We start from the raw sequence: 13693 nt of genomic DNA on the forward strand, positions 1-13693 counted from the left end.
CATCAGTTGGTGAATGAGTAAAAATGTGGTATATAAATATAATGGGGTGTTATTCAGCCTTGTAAAGAAAAGACATTCAGACACACGGTACAATATGGATGAAAATTGATGACTTAATGCTTAACAGAATAAACCAGCCATAAAAGGACAAGTGTATGATTGGACTAGTGTTGTCAAATTTGCATGGAAAGTGGGTGGTGGTTGCCAGCAGCTAGGAGGAGGAGGAATGAAGAGTGATTGGTTAATAAATATTACAAGATGAAAAGAGTTTTGCAAGATGAAGGGCTCTGTGGAAAAAGGGCAGTGATAGCCACCACTGTGTGGATGTACTTAATGCCACTGTGTGATTAAGCTATTAAATTTTGTGTATATGTGTTTTGTCCCAATTTTTAAGAAGTTGCTTTAAAAATTCAATGCTATGGTTTTACTTCCTAAATGTACAAATGACATGCCCAAGGTCAGGACAGCAGAGGCCAGTATAAAACCAACACACTGAGACTTCTACTCTACCATGTACCCCACTCTGGGCAGAGCTTGGCCATCTGACAGAAATCCTTACTTTATCAGACAACAATGTGCTAGGATCCAATACCTTAAATTGGTCCCATCTACAGGATGATTACTATGAACTAGTCTTTTCTTACCTTTTAATGCTGGCATTTAAATATTACTTTTTACCATAACCCAAAATTCACACCTATATAGTAGTGCTTTTCAGGGAAAAAAATCCTAACCAACATAGATTTTAAATAGTTTCTACAGAAATAGAGTGATATAATATAATATAGTACAGTATAATATGCATCAATGTGCATTAGAAAATGATGTCGCTGTCTTAGACCATATATTAAGCTTCAAATTTAGAACCTTGAGGTTGTCCTTTAACAACCCTAAGTGAAGGACGTATGCCCGGATGAAGAAACGCACTTTCTTCTTTAAATTGGACACGCAATAGAAAAGCATTTCCAGTCACAGCACAGGTGTCACCTGTCATGTGCTGCAATTTCTCCTTGGAAACGAGGGTAGATTTTATCTCCATGATGATCAATAGATACAAAATCTCTCTAATTAGGAAGCACTGACATCTTAGTCTCTTACTCTATAAAGTCCTGTGAGACTCTCCATGGAAAGCAAAGTAGCATTCTCCCAAGAGCCATTAATTATTGAGTTGCTGTTAGCAGAGGTAAGAGAGAGAAATAACATTAGAAAGTCTTAGCTTTTTTTCAGTTTTATTGAGAAAGGAACAATAGTTGGTCCAAGCATGAACCATTACCCAAACTTTGGATGATTATGAAATACATTTTCAATGTTCCAAGTATAGCTGATCTGCCATTCCAGGCTATTTGTAGCCCTGTTCTACTTTTTCGTAACTTTCGATATAGGATAGAGTTGATATAATAGCATTTTCATGAGATACCTTATCTTGATTTTTTTAAAGTGGATTATTTTTATTTTCTAATTCCTTTAGAATACATTGCTCAATAAAGAGGTACTGATTAAATAAAGCAAGCTTTAGATCTACACTGTACTAGGCAATACATTAAGCTGCAGTAATGCCATCCAGTTTCCTATAGCTTTTCTCTGTTGGAGAGAGAGAGGGTACAAGAGCTTGAGGCCTGAACTTCAGTTTGAAAGTAACTCACTTAGTTGATAAATGGGAATTGTCCTTGAGTCCATTTAGAAAAATAGTGGCTAGACAAGTCACTCTGCAAGGCTGACTCCAGATGAAAGGGATCTTGGTTGTAAAAATCTAGGAGCTTAAAGATGATTTCATAGAGGAGTAACTGTGCTAGTCCAGTGGCAAAGTGAGTCACTGGCCATGCTTCTATGTGCACATGATTTGGTGATTTTTGAATGGTTTTTAAATGATCAGTCGTTATGGAGATTCCTCTGAAAAGGGGCTTTTCTGGACAACTTAGAAAACTACTGGGCAAGATGTTGATTAGATTGTCCATCTTCAGACCCAACCCCACTGTAATTTAGATGTCTTCGTCTGTCTTTGTCACTGAGTCACAATACCTGACTCCTATGACTTAAAGGAAGAGAGGCTTATTTTGGTCCAAAGGTTTTGGAGGATTTAGTCCATCATCAACTGGCAGGAAGGGCATGGCAGAAGGGTCTGGTAGAGGAAAGCTGCTCGCATCATGGTGGCCAGGAAGCTGAAAGAGTGAAGGGAGGAGATGAGGAGGGAGCTGTCCTATTCCAGCTTAGCCCTCCAGCGCCCCAGCTCTTCCAACCAGGGCCCACTTCCTAACAGCACAGTCAGCTATGCATTCATCAGCGGATTAAGCTGCCAGTGACTATAGCTCCCTCATGATCCAATCACCGTCCAAAGCCACCCTCTGAACACAGGAGACTTTTGGGAAACATTCTACATCTAACCCTAATACTTAGGAATCATTACAGTGGGAAGTATGTTGACCAATACAGGCAGGGAAAGACTAAAGGAAACACAGTATAGAGAAGGAGGTTAAAGAAGCCAGGAAACAGAGAAATCTATCAAGAAATGAAGCTCTTTATCTTGGCTGGTACAAGTACCTCTGGTTGGACTATCCTTCCCATCCCACCTTTCTGATTTGAGTCTTATGTCTCTAAGGTTTAATAAAATACACGCTTTGTATTTTCCCAGAAATATTTTTCTTATCTGAATATTTAGCTTTACTTGTAGACTTTGTACCAAATAATATAGAATGGGTTTATTTTTAATCTTTAATAATTTTTAAAACTACAATAGTTTCATTAACTTGAGTCTCACCCGCTCAATAAAATTGTCTGCATTTCAAGAGAAAACAGTTCATATTCTTCTCTTTGGGTAATATACAGCACCTTAAACAGGTTCATAGTAAACAATAACAATTGTCTATTTTTATTAGGCAATTACTGAAATTAAGAATCTTACTTCTCATTTACTTGAAGAGTAACGCTGAATTCTTTAAATTTTAATTACTAGTTAAAACAAGCTGTCCCCGCTAGCCTCTGACCAGCCAGTTGAACATCTGGAAAGAAATATGGGAAAAGAGTGGTCAAGAATTTAACAGAATGAAAACTAAACTGAGAAGACTGAATTAGGTAATTTAATAAATCATTGATGGCCTTTGAACCACTCACATGGTAGAGGCCAAAGCTTGTTCATGCAATGCGTTTGGGGGTAAAATGGGATGTTACAATGTTTTGGAAGTGATTGGACAGAAATAAACAGGTAGCTTGAGAGTGGACATGTTAAAGGAAGGTTTTTAAAATGTATTCTTTCTAGGGGCCGGGGATTTAGCTCAGTGGTTCCACTGCCTGGCTCGCAAGCACAAGGACCCGAGTTCAATCCCCAGTACCAAAAGCAAATAAATAAATAAATAAATAAATAAAATATATTCTTCTTTAAAAGAAACTTGAGCAGTATTGTAGACTGAGGGAAATATGCCAGTAGCAATAGAAAGATTGAAAGGGAATCATCTGAAGACAAGGGGCATGAAATAGTTGGAAGGCAAGACCCTGGAGTCACAGTGTGTGAATCCTGGTTAACACCTTTGTTACCAGAGATGAGTGTACTGGCATGGAAAAAATAGAAAGAAACCAAGCTAAGGTTTGCCAATACACACAGGAAGGCTTCAGCTGAAGGAAAACAGCATGGATTAAGAAAGGGAGAATCATGCTGTTCCCCAAATGTAATGGTGCACTTTTACTGATTTGGTTGGGTGGGCTAATGTCCAGTAATTTTCCACTGGCCAGAATACAGTTCCAAAGCACTTCTTCTTGTGCAAGATTTTGACCATGGGGCTGTGATGGTCAGCTTGTCTCTGGCTGTCGACACCATCGTCCTGCAAAAATATCCCAACCTTATGGTTTGGTCCAGGCTTTATGATGAGTCTGAAAGAAAAGAGCAAAAGGATGGGGTAGAATAAAACATGCGCCTGCACCAACTGGCGATCAACATACCTACATGCAGAGCTGAGCAGAATCTGACCCAAAGGTAAGGTAGCAGAGGGGAAAGGCATAGCATGAAAGCAGAGATGCCAGGCCTTTTCATCCTATTGCAGTTACCCATGACACATCTTCAAGCCCACATGAAGAGTTCATGCTTTTAGCAGAAGCTGGCTTCAGGTTCCTGAGAAGTAACCTAGGTAGCTATTAGCATAACAGAGGTGTTACAACACCAGAGCTAGTGGGAAACGGATAATGTGTTACCCGCAGAAATTAGTGACTTCACAAATTTGTGATCTCCTAAGTTAACTAAAAATAAATGAAGCTACAGAGTTTATATAGGTTTTTTTTTTTCTTGGTAATAATTTTCATGTTGTCCAAACCTTCTGCTTCTGGGTTTTTATCACAGTCTCATGACAGGCTCATCAAAAAGAGCACAAGTGTGGGGAAGAAGCATGTCATTTATGAAAGGTAACAGTGTACTGTACTCCAAGATTTATTTGATTTTCTAGCCTTTTATCCCACCATAGTGATCGCTGACCCATTCATGTGTATCAAGAATTCATAAAATAGTAGCTATTATCAGGCCAGGAATACAAATGAAAAGCAGAAAACTCACCAATTTCTTTGAGATGGGGGAAACAAAGATGAGGGAAGATCTGCACGACCTGGAGGTATAATTCTAGTATCTCAGAGGTTAGTAAAAAGGTTCTCAACTCCAGAAAAAAGATTAGAATCAACTTGGAAGCCTTTAGAAATATGAAAGCCTAGATTCCACCCTGGCACCATTAAATCAGAAATTGAAGACATGCACAAGTATTGGTATTTGTTGAATGCTCCAAATGCATAGTCAGTTATCACAATCCACAGTCGATGTTGACAATGATTATAAAAAATTTCAATTTTCAACAAAAGATAGGAAATGGGGAGATAGATTTTTTTCAAATGGTTGGGCCACCAAGAGACAACAAGATAGAGCAATATGAAAACCCAATCTGAAACTCAACCACCTGGACTCCCTGAAATGGCAACAAAAGAGGATCTGGAAAAAATAAAATAAGTAATTTCTCAGGTAACAACAGAGATTGTGTCCATAGTGAAAGACATGATTAATAACTCTAGAGCAAACACAGATTAAAAAAAAATAGAGGAGGTGAGAAACATGATGGAATCCCAGCATAGAAAACAAATGAAATCCATAAAACAGATGTAAACAGATATCCAGAAGATTAAAAACTTCATTGAAAGTTTATGCAGCAGAATGATCTAATGTGAGGGCAGAATATCAGATATACAAGACAGGATTGCAATTAGTGACCAGAAAAAGAAAGATTTCTTAAAATTAACAAGGGATCATGAGAATTCAATCCAGCAGCTGCTAGATGATGCAAGGAAGAATAACATAAGACTGATCAGAGTCTATAAACAGGAGAGAGTGAAAATGACATTTTAAAAAACTATTCACAGAAGTAATGGCAGAAAACTTCCCAAGCAGAGGGAAAGAATTTGACATACGATAAGTCAGGCATATAGGACTCCAACTAGCCTTGATCAAAAAAAAAAATCTACACCTAGGCATATAGTAGTCAAGATTCCAGAAACCCAACAGAAGAACAAAATTCTACAAGCAGTTTGAGAAAAGAAACAAATCACATACAAAGGAAAGCCCATCAGAATCACAGCAGACTTCTCAACACAAACCCTCAAGTCAAGAAGAGCCTGGAGTGAAGTATTTCAGGCCCTAAAATAAAACAGCCTCCAACTCAGATTGATGTACCCTGCAAAACTATCTTTCAAGATTGATGGAGAAATAAGATACTTTCAAAGAGCACCAGAGGAACTTCAAGAAGACCAAACTAGCACTCAAAAATTTTAGACAATATCCTAGGAAAAGACAATGAGGGCCACAACCCCACAAATTCCAGCAGAATGAATCCATCAGGAAAGGCAAGAAATAAAATGCAAATGGAGACACATTCCTCAACAACAGGAAAATGTCGTGACAAGAATAAGTCAATACATATCAGTTATAACCATTAATGTCAATGGTCTCAATTTACCAATCAAAAGAAATATACTAGCAGAATGGGTTAAGAAGCAAGATCCAACAATATGATGCATACAAGAAACATACTTAATTTTAAAAAAAAACCTCATAGATTGAAAGTAAAAGGGTGGGAAAAAATACTCCAAGTGACAGGTACCTGAAAAAAAGCAGGAGTAGCTATCCTATTTGTAGATCAAATGGATTTCAAATCAAGACTAACTAAGAGAGACAAAGAAGGCCACTACATCCTTGTAAAGGGATCAATACAAGAGGAAGAGACAACAATCATAAATATATATGCACCAAATACTAGTGCACCCAGCTATGTAAAATAAATGGACTTTACAAATGTTTACAGAGTGTTCTGTCCCACAATATCAGAATACACATTCTTTTCATGTGCACTCAGGTCATTCTCTGAAATACACCACATACTTGCTCATACAACGTGTTTAAGTTAAGTAAATGCAAAGGAACTGAAGTTATCCTCTGTATATTATCAGACCATGGTGCAATCAAATTGGAGATCAATAGCAAAAGAAACCACAAGAATTTCATAAACACGTGGAAATTAAACAACATACTCCTGAACAACCAATGGGACACAGAGAAATTAAAGAAGAAATCAGGCAGTTTCATGAAAATCCTGATACAACATATCAGAATCTATGGGACACAATGAAAGCAGTCTTATGAGGGAAATTCATAGCAATGAATACTCATATTAGAAAAACTGAGCAAGCTCAAATAAACAACCTAATGCTAAACCTCAGGCTTCTAGAAAAAGAAGAGCAGGGCAAACCCAAAGCTCATACAAGGAAGAAATTATAAAGATCAGAGCAGAAATCAATGCAATGGAGACTAAGAGAATGATAAAAAAAAAAAAACAATGAACCAAAGAGTTGGTTCTTCAAGAGAATAAACAAAATTGACAAACCCTTAGCCAGGATTATCCAAAAAAGGAAAGAAAAGATCCAAATCCATGCAATTAGAAACAAAAAGGGTAAAATTACAATGAACCCAGCAGAAATCCAGAGGATCATCAATACCTACTTTGAGAACCCATATGCCCATAAGATGAAAAACACAGAAGAAATGGACAGATTTCTAAATATATATGAATTACCAAAGTTGAACAAAGAAGACTTAAAAATTCTAAACAACCCAATATCAATCAACAAAATTGAAAATGTAATTAAAAATTTACCAACTAGGAAAACCCCAGGTCCTGATGGCTTCACTGCTGAATTCTACAAGATATGTAGGGAACTATTGCAACTACTGTTTAAACTCTTTAGTGAAATTGAAAGGGAAGCAATTCTCCCAAATTCATTCCTGGAAGCAAGCATCACCTTGATCCCCAAAGCAGAAAAAGACCCAACTAAAAAAGGGAACTATAGGCCAATCTCTCTAATGAACATCAATGCAAAAATCCTCAATAAGATACTGGCAAACAAAGTACAGAAGATCAAGAAGATCATACACCCTGACCAAATGGGATTCATCCTAGGGGTGCAGGAATGGTTCAACCTACACAAATCAATGAATGTAATACACTATATTAACAGAGCCAAGATCAAAAACCATATGATCATCTCAATAGATGCAAAAAAAAGCATTTGATGAAATCCAACACCCATTCATATTAAAAACCCCACAGAAAATTGGAATAGTCTTTATCTCAACCTCATAAAAGCCATCTATGAAAAACCAACAGCCAACATCATACTAAATGGTCAAAAACTGAAATCCTTCATGCTAAAATCAGGAACACCACAAGGATGTCCACTATCACCACTTCTGTTCAACATAGTTCTGGAAACATTAGCCACAGCAATTAGACAAGAGAAAGAAATAAAAGGAATAAAGATAGGAAATTAGGAAGTTAAATTGTCATTATTTGCAGATGACATGATACTCTACACAGAAGACCCCAAGAACTTCACCAAAAGTCTTCTAGACTTAATAACTAAATTCAGTAGAGTAGCTGGATACAAGATCAACACAAAAAAATCAATAATCTTCCTGTACAAGGACAACAGACTCACTGAGAAAGGAACTGGAGAAACAACTCCTTTCACAATAGCATCCAAAAAAAAAGAAATTCCTAGGAATCAATCCCATGAAAGAGATCAAAGACCTCTACTCTGAAAACTACAGCACTCTGAAAAAACAGATTGAAGAGGTTATCAGAAAATGGAAAGACATCCCTTGCTCCTGGGTAGGAAGAACCAAGATAGTGAAAATGACCATACTTCCAAAACTGCTACATAGATTCAATGCAATCCCAACTGAAATTCCAACAACATACTTCACAGAGCTTGAGATACAGTCCAAAAATTTATTTGGAACAAGAAGAGACCTAGAATAGCAAAAGCAATTCTAGGGAAAAAAGACAAGCTAGGTGGTATCACAATCCCCAATTTGAAACTATACTGCAAAGCTACTGTGATAAAAACAGCATGGTACTGCCAAAGAAACAGACCCGAGGATCAGTGGAATAGATTAGAACATGCAGAAACAACTCCAGACATACTCAGCCACCTCATCTTCCACAAAGGAGCCAAACACCCTCACTGGACGAAAGATAGCCTCTTTAATAAATGGTGCTGGAAAAATTGGGTTTCAATGTGCCAAACATTAAAACTAGACTTATATCTCTCACCATGCACTAAACTAAAATTGAAATGGATTAAAGATCTAAATATTAAAACAGAAACATTAAAAAAGCTGGAAGAGAGGTTAGGTAGAACTCTTGAAGACGAGGGTGTAGGAAAAGAGTTCATGAACAAAACCTCATTTGCATGGGAATTAGCACAAAGAATCAATACCTGGGGGCAAAAAAAAGCTTCTGCACAGCAAGAGAAACCACAACCAGAGTGAAGAGACAACCCACAATGTGGGAAAAATTTTTACCAGCTGTTCTTTAGACAAAGGTCTACTATATAGAATCTTTAAAGAACTTAAACAAATCAGACCTCCCAAATTTAAAGATCCAATCCAAAAATGGGCATCTGAAATGAACAGATGTTTCTCAGACAAAGAGGTAGAAATAGCAAATAAACATATGAAAAATGTTGAACATCACTGGTCTTTCAATAGATGCAAATGAAAACAATGCTGATATTCCACCTCACCCCCAAGAGAAAGGCTGGTATCATGCAATCATTCAATAACAAATGCTGGTGGGGCTGTGGGGAAAAAGCAACCCTGCTCCACTGCTGATAGGAGTATAGACTGGTGCAACCACTGTAGAAATCAGTATGGAGATAACTCAAAAGAACTAGGACTGGAAGTCCCATTTGACCCAGCTATTCCCCTGCTGGGTATCTTCCCCAAAGAATTAAAAGAATCACACCACAACGATATATGTACACCCATGTTCATAGCAGCACAATTTGTAATAGCTAAAACTTGGAAACAGCTCAATTGCCCATCAATTGGAGGCTGGATAAAGAATATTATTTAAAAATAATAATATATTTTTTTAAATATTATTTAAAAAAATAATTTTTTTTTATAAAATGGAGTATTATTCAGCCATAAATAATGAGAAAGTAGAGACATTTATAGCTAATTGGTTGAACAATGAGGCCATATTCTTAAGTGAAATAAATAGGGCACACATGTGTAAATACCGAATAGTTTCTCTAGTGTGAGAAACTGAAAGTGTAAATAAGGACTAAAAGTTATAACAGATAATGTGAAATAGGAAGAAAGCATCTAAAGGGGAAGGGGAAGTGGGAGGCATAGGGGAAAGAAAAGAAGGGAAAGGAATAAATATGAGAAAAGGAAAAATGGAAATAAAGTTTTTGTAAATAGGGAGGGATGGAGGGTTGAAGGGAGGGCAGGGAAATGGGGAAAAAAATAAGAACCATGACATATCCAAAAAAAGGTACAAGTTCCCAGTGATGAATGTCATCATATTGTATACCTAAAAATGTACCAATAAATGATGAATAAAAAGCAGATTAGGCAAAAAATAATCTATGTTGATAAACATGAAAGTGGTTGCTTCTGGGAAAGGAGAGGAGTTTGCCAGAAAGAACAAGAGGAAATTTCATGTGAATGTTCTATATCTTGATTACAGTGTTGGCTACTCAAATGTATTTATCAATACTCGTAGAATTGGATACCTTATATCTGTAATTATATCTTCATTAAAAATTAACTGCAAAAAAAGATTTGATTAAATTGGCATAGAAAGTGAGTTGTATATTAGGATTTCCATCAGCATCCTGGGTAGTTGTAATATAAAAGAAAGTTTAAAGAAGCCTGGACTGAGACTGAGACCTGTTGAGATTGAGACTAGAGTAAAAAAGAAAATCTCAGAAACTGGTAAAGGTTTGAAATTAGAATCGGAGATGGACTAGAATCATTGTTTCTCAGAATATGGCCATGGTTTATCTGCATCAGAGATGCCTACAGTGCTTGTAAGAAAGTGGAAATTCTCGGGGCCCACACCAGCCCTATTGATACCCATTCCTAGACTGAAGCTTGAGAATCTGCATATAAATAATATCCTCCAGTATAAGATGATTCTCATTCTGCAAAGTGAGGGCACTTCGGGAAACAAATGGACCAGTTGAGAGTAAGAACAACGTTATCAGTGGAGGGAAAGGGATTCAGTGGAAGATGACTTACAACAGGTGAGGGCAGCTCTTCTTGAAGTAGAGAAGTGTTTGAAATATGACAACCAATACAGATGGGTATCTGCATCAAGTGAAAAGCTGAAATCCAAGGGAAAGGAAAGAAGAAATGAATCAAGGAACCAACTAACGTGGAGATGGGCTTAGTCAGCCTACGGACCACTGATCTTGGGATGTGTCTTTTTGAGTAGCAGCCAGTGCTTCTTAAGGATGATTACTCTGAAATGTACCAAAGATGAATGGGCAAAATTGATCCGTTTTATGAGATGGATTAGCACAAAGTTACATTTCCAAGCAGAATGCAGCACAGATTTCACATGGATCTTGGCTAGGCTTTAGACAAATGGAGACATTTTTAAGAAAGAATTTGGGGAAGAGGTTGGTTTATATAAAAAATACCAGATTCTGCTCAGAGGAGCTAAGCCCTCTCTAGACTACTAACCTGGGCTCAAGGAAACTAGAAGATAATAAATGTGTGTTGTTTCCAGCCACCACATTGTTAGTAATTTGTTACATAGGAATAGATAGCTAGCACAGATTTTGGGGATGACCTGGAATGCCATTGGAAATATTTGAGTAGGGGGGTGTAATAAAAGCTATCTCAAATCCATTCACCAACCTACTGTCCACTAGGTTTTCTGTTGAACAGATATTTAGTTCAAATATTTTATTAGAAAATTCGTACTAAGAAAAAAGAACATCCTAGGAAATCTTGAAAAAGAAAGTAGAAACTTTTTGTTGTTATTACTTTAAAGATTAACCTTTTGTATTCCTACATTATTTATATGTTGGGTCATATGAATTATATATTGTATTTTGATTATTTGTTCAGGTTTTCGTCTTCTAGTGTTTACTTTTGTGGTTAAGGTTTTATTTTCTTGTTTTCTCTTTGAGAGCTTTGAACGCATAATAAAAACTTTGGATAAGAATCACATGGATTCTTAAACCAACTTCTTATTTAACGGAAGACAAATAGATTCAGGGGCCAATGCCAAGTCTATTATCAACCCAAGGAAGCTTTACCAGTATTTCCCACAATGTTTCTCTTAACCTCTAAAATCATGAAGACCTTATCTATGAATATATAGACACCCACCATGTGAAACTACCCCCACATTGGCCCCCTGTCAAGATACCCACAATGCAACTTGTGGTTTCTATGAGTTCCAAGTGACATCACCAACAGCTAGCATAGGATGGTCAAGGTGGAAGTGAACAGAAAAAAATGCCCTAGCACAGCTTTCAGTTTTCATTCCCGTACCTTATTCTATCATCTTGTGAACAGAACACTACCCTTCCACTCTGTTGGAAGTTTAGAGATTCTAATTCTTTGGCGCTGAAGTAATGATTGTTTGCATTTTCACCTAACATTAAAAAATAATTTGTTGACAGAAATTCCTTTGGTACCTCTGCTAGGATTTCTCTCCTTAGCTTGTTTGGAGAACATTAGGTCATTACAAGCTAATGAAATGCGTTTCTTTGTCCTGCGAATGTCTTATGTCACCCGCCCGGCCCCCCCAGCAACCACAATTGGTAAATATCATCTTATTTTTCTTTTCATACTTCTGCATTTGAATTAAAAATCCTTGGAAACATGCATAACAGCCTCTGTGATTTCTTTGTTATAGCATTTTCAATTTCTTCCTTTTGACCTTTTGTGTGGCTTTCATGATTAATTTTTGTCTAGGGTTCTGTTGACACAACAGGCCACTGAACTAACCTATCAACCTTTGAGAAAATCAAAGTTAAAATCTGATTTGAGTAAGAAACCCAAAATAGTTTTCAGCCAGCCTGGAGTTTATGAACAATAAACCAGACAAGTTTATTTCTATGATGGACAGGGTCTGGATATGGACCAGCTGATGTGAAAAAAGGAGATTGAAAGGGAACATCTTGTAAATCCAATGTAAAGATAGCATTCCACTTCATCTTAGAGCAGCTTGTCTGAGCTGTCACTTTTGAGGAAAAATAAAAACACAAGTAATTTAATTACAATAGCTATTTATTCCTTTCTCTGAATCTTCATAAACAATCCTCCAGAGTCTGCCCTTTTCCACTTGGTACACTGATATATGATTGTTAGTTAAAATCTTTAAGCTGTTTATTGTTCCTCCTTTCCTAATTACATCAGATTGATATTTCATTAAACTGGAATTTTTTTTAAAACCCTTTTTAATTCTAAATCCTGCCTTAATCCAAATTGTGAGCTTAACTGTATCCAGACTTTGTTAAATTCTCACAACTGCCTAGTGATAATTGAAGACACAATGTGTGCTCCATTTGGCTAATCTGTACTTCGAGAATTGAGTGACTCATTTGTATGTACTCCATTTTCAAAGGTGGTTTTATTCCTGGCCTTTGCAAACCTTCCTAGCCCTTTCATGTATGTCAAAACAGACAGGTCACCAGGCCTGTGGTTTTAGAAGACTTTTTACTCTTTATGTATGAGCTTTCTGCTTTATTTTATTTTTAACTAGGGGCAAAGAGGTCACCACAATCTCAACGTGTTATTCTTTGAAGAAATACATCCATATTTGGTTATTTTATTATATATTTATTTGAAAAAGGTCTACTGCCACTCTATTCCCTCAGAACCTCTTTAAAGCCTGGTTTTCTGTCACCTCTGCAATTATGTCACAGTGATTCCCAAATGGGTGGACAGCAGTGGGTGGGAGGTGTGTAAAGACAGAAATGAGGATTGCAAGTCTGCCCTCCCAAAACCAACCTGCCAGACCAATTAGGCTAAAAGAGATGCTCCAGGGGAGCCTTGGTTTTTGTCAGGTTATGATCCTTGCCTTCAGCCACCCTCCCTTTGAAAGAGTTGAGCGCTGGACAGAGTCTTCTCCTGACATTGTCCTTGGAGCAGACACAGGCTCTGCACTGTGAACCTATGCACTTATTTAGACCCTCAGCAGGGCCAGCTATAGAATTTGCTGGTCCCTTTGCAAAAAGAAAATGTAGGGCTCCTAGTTTAAAGAGCAGGAAACAAATGTCTGAGAAAGTATTAAAAGACATTGCTTTTTCCTTTCTTCTACTTTCTCTCTGGATCGGTCATGGTGTTTTTTAGTGTTCTATTTCATGT

The sequence above is a fragment of the Heterocephalus glaber genome, unplaced genomic scaffold (assembly GCF_053883595.1).
Source record: "Heterocephalus glaber isolate CG9 unplaced genomic scaffold, H.glaber_assembly_v1.0 deba00001577, whole genome shotgun sequence".
Classification (NCBI taxonomy): domain Eukaryota; kingdom Metazoa; phylum Chordata; class Mammalia; order Rodentia; family Bathyergidae; genus Heterocephalus; species Heterocephalus glaber.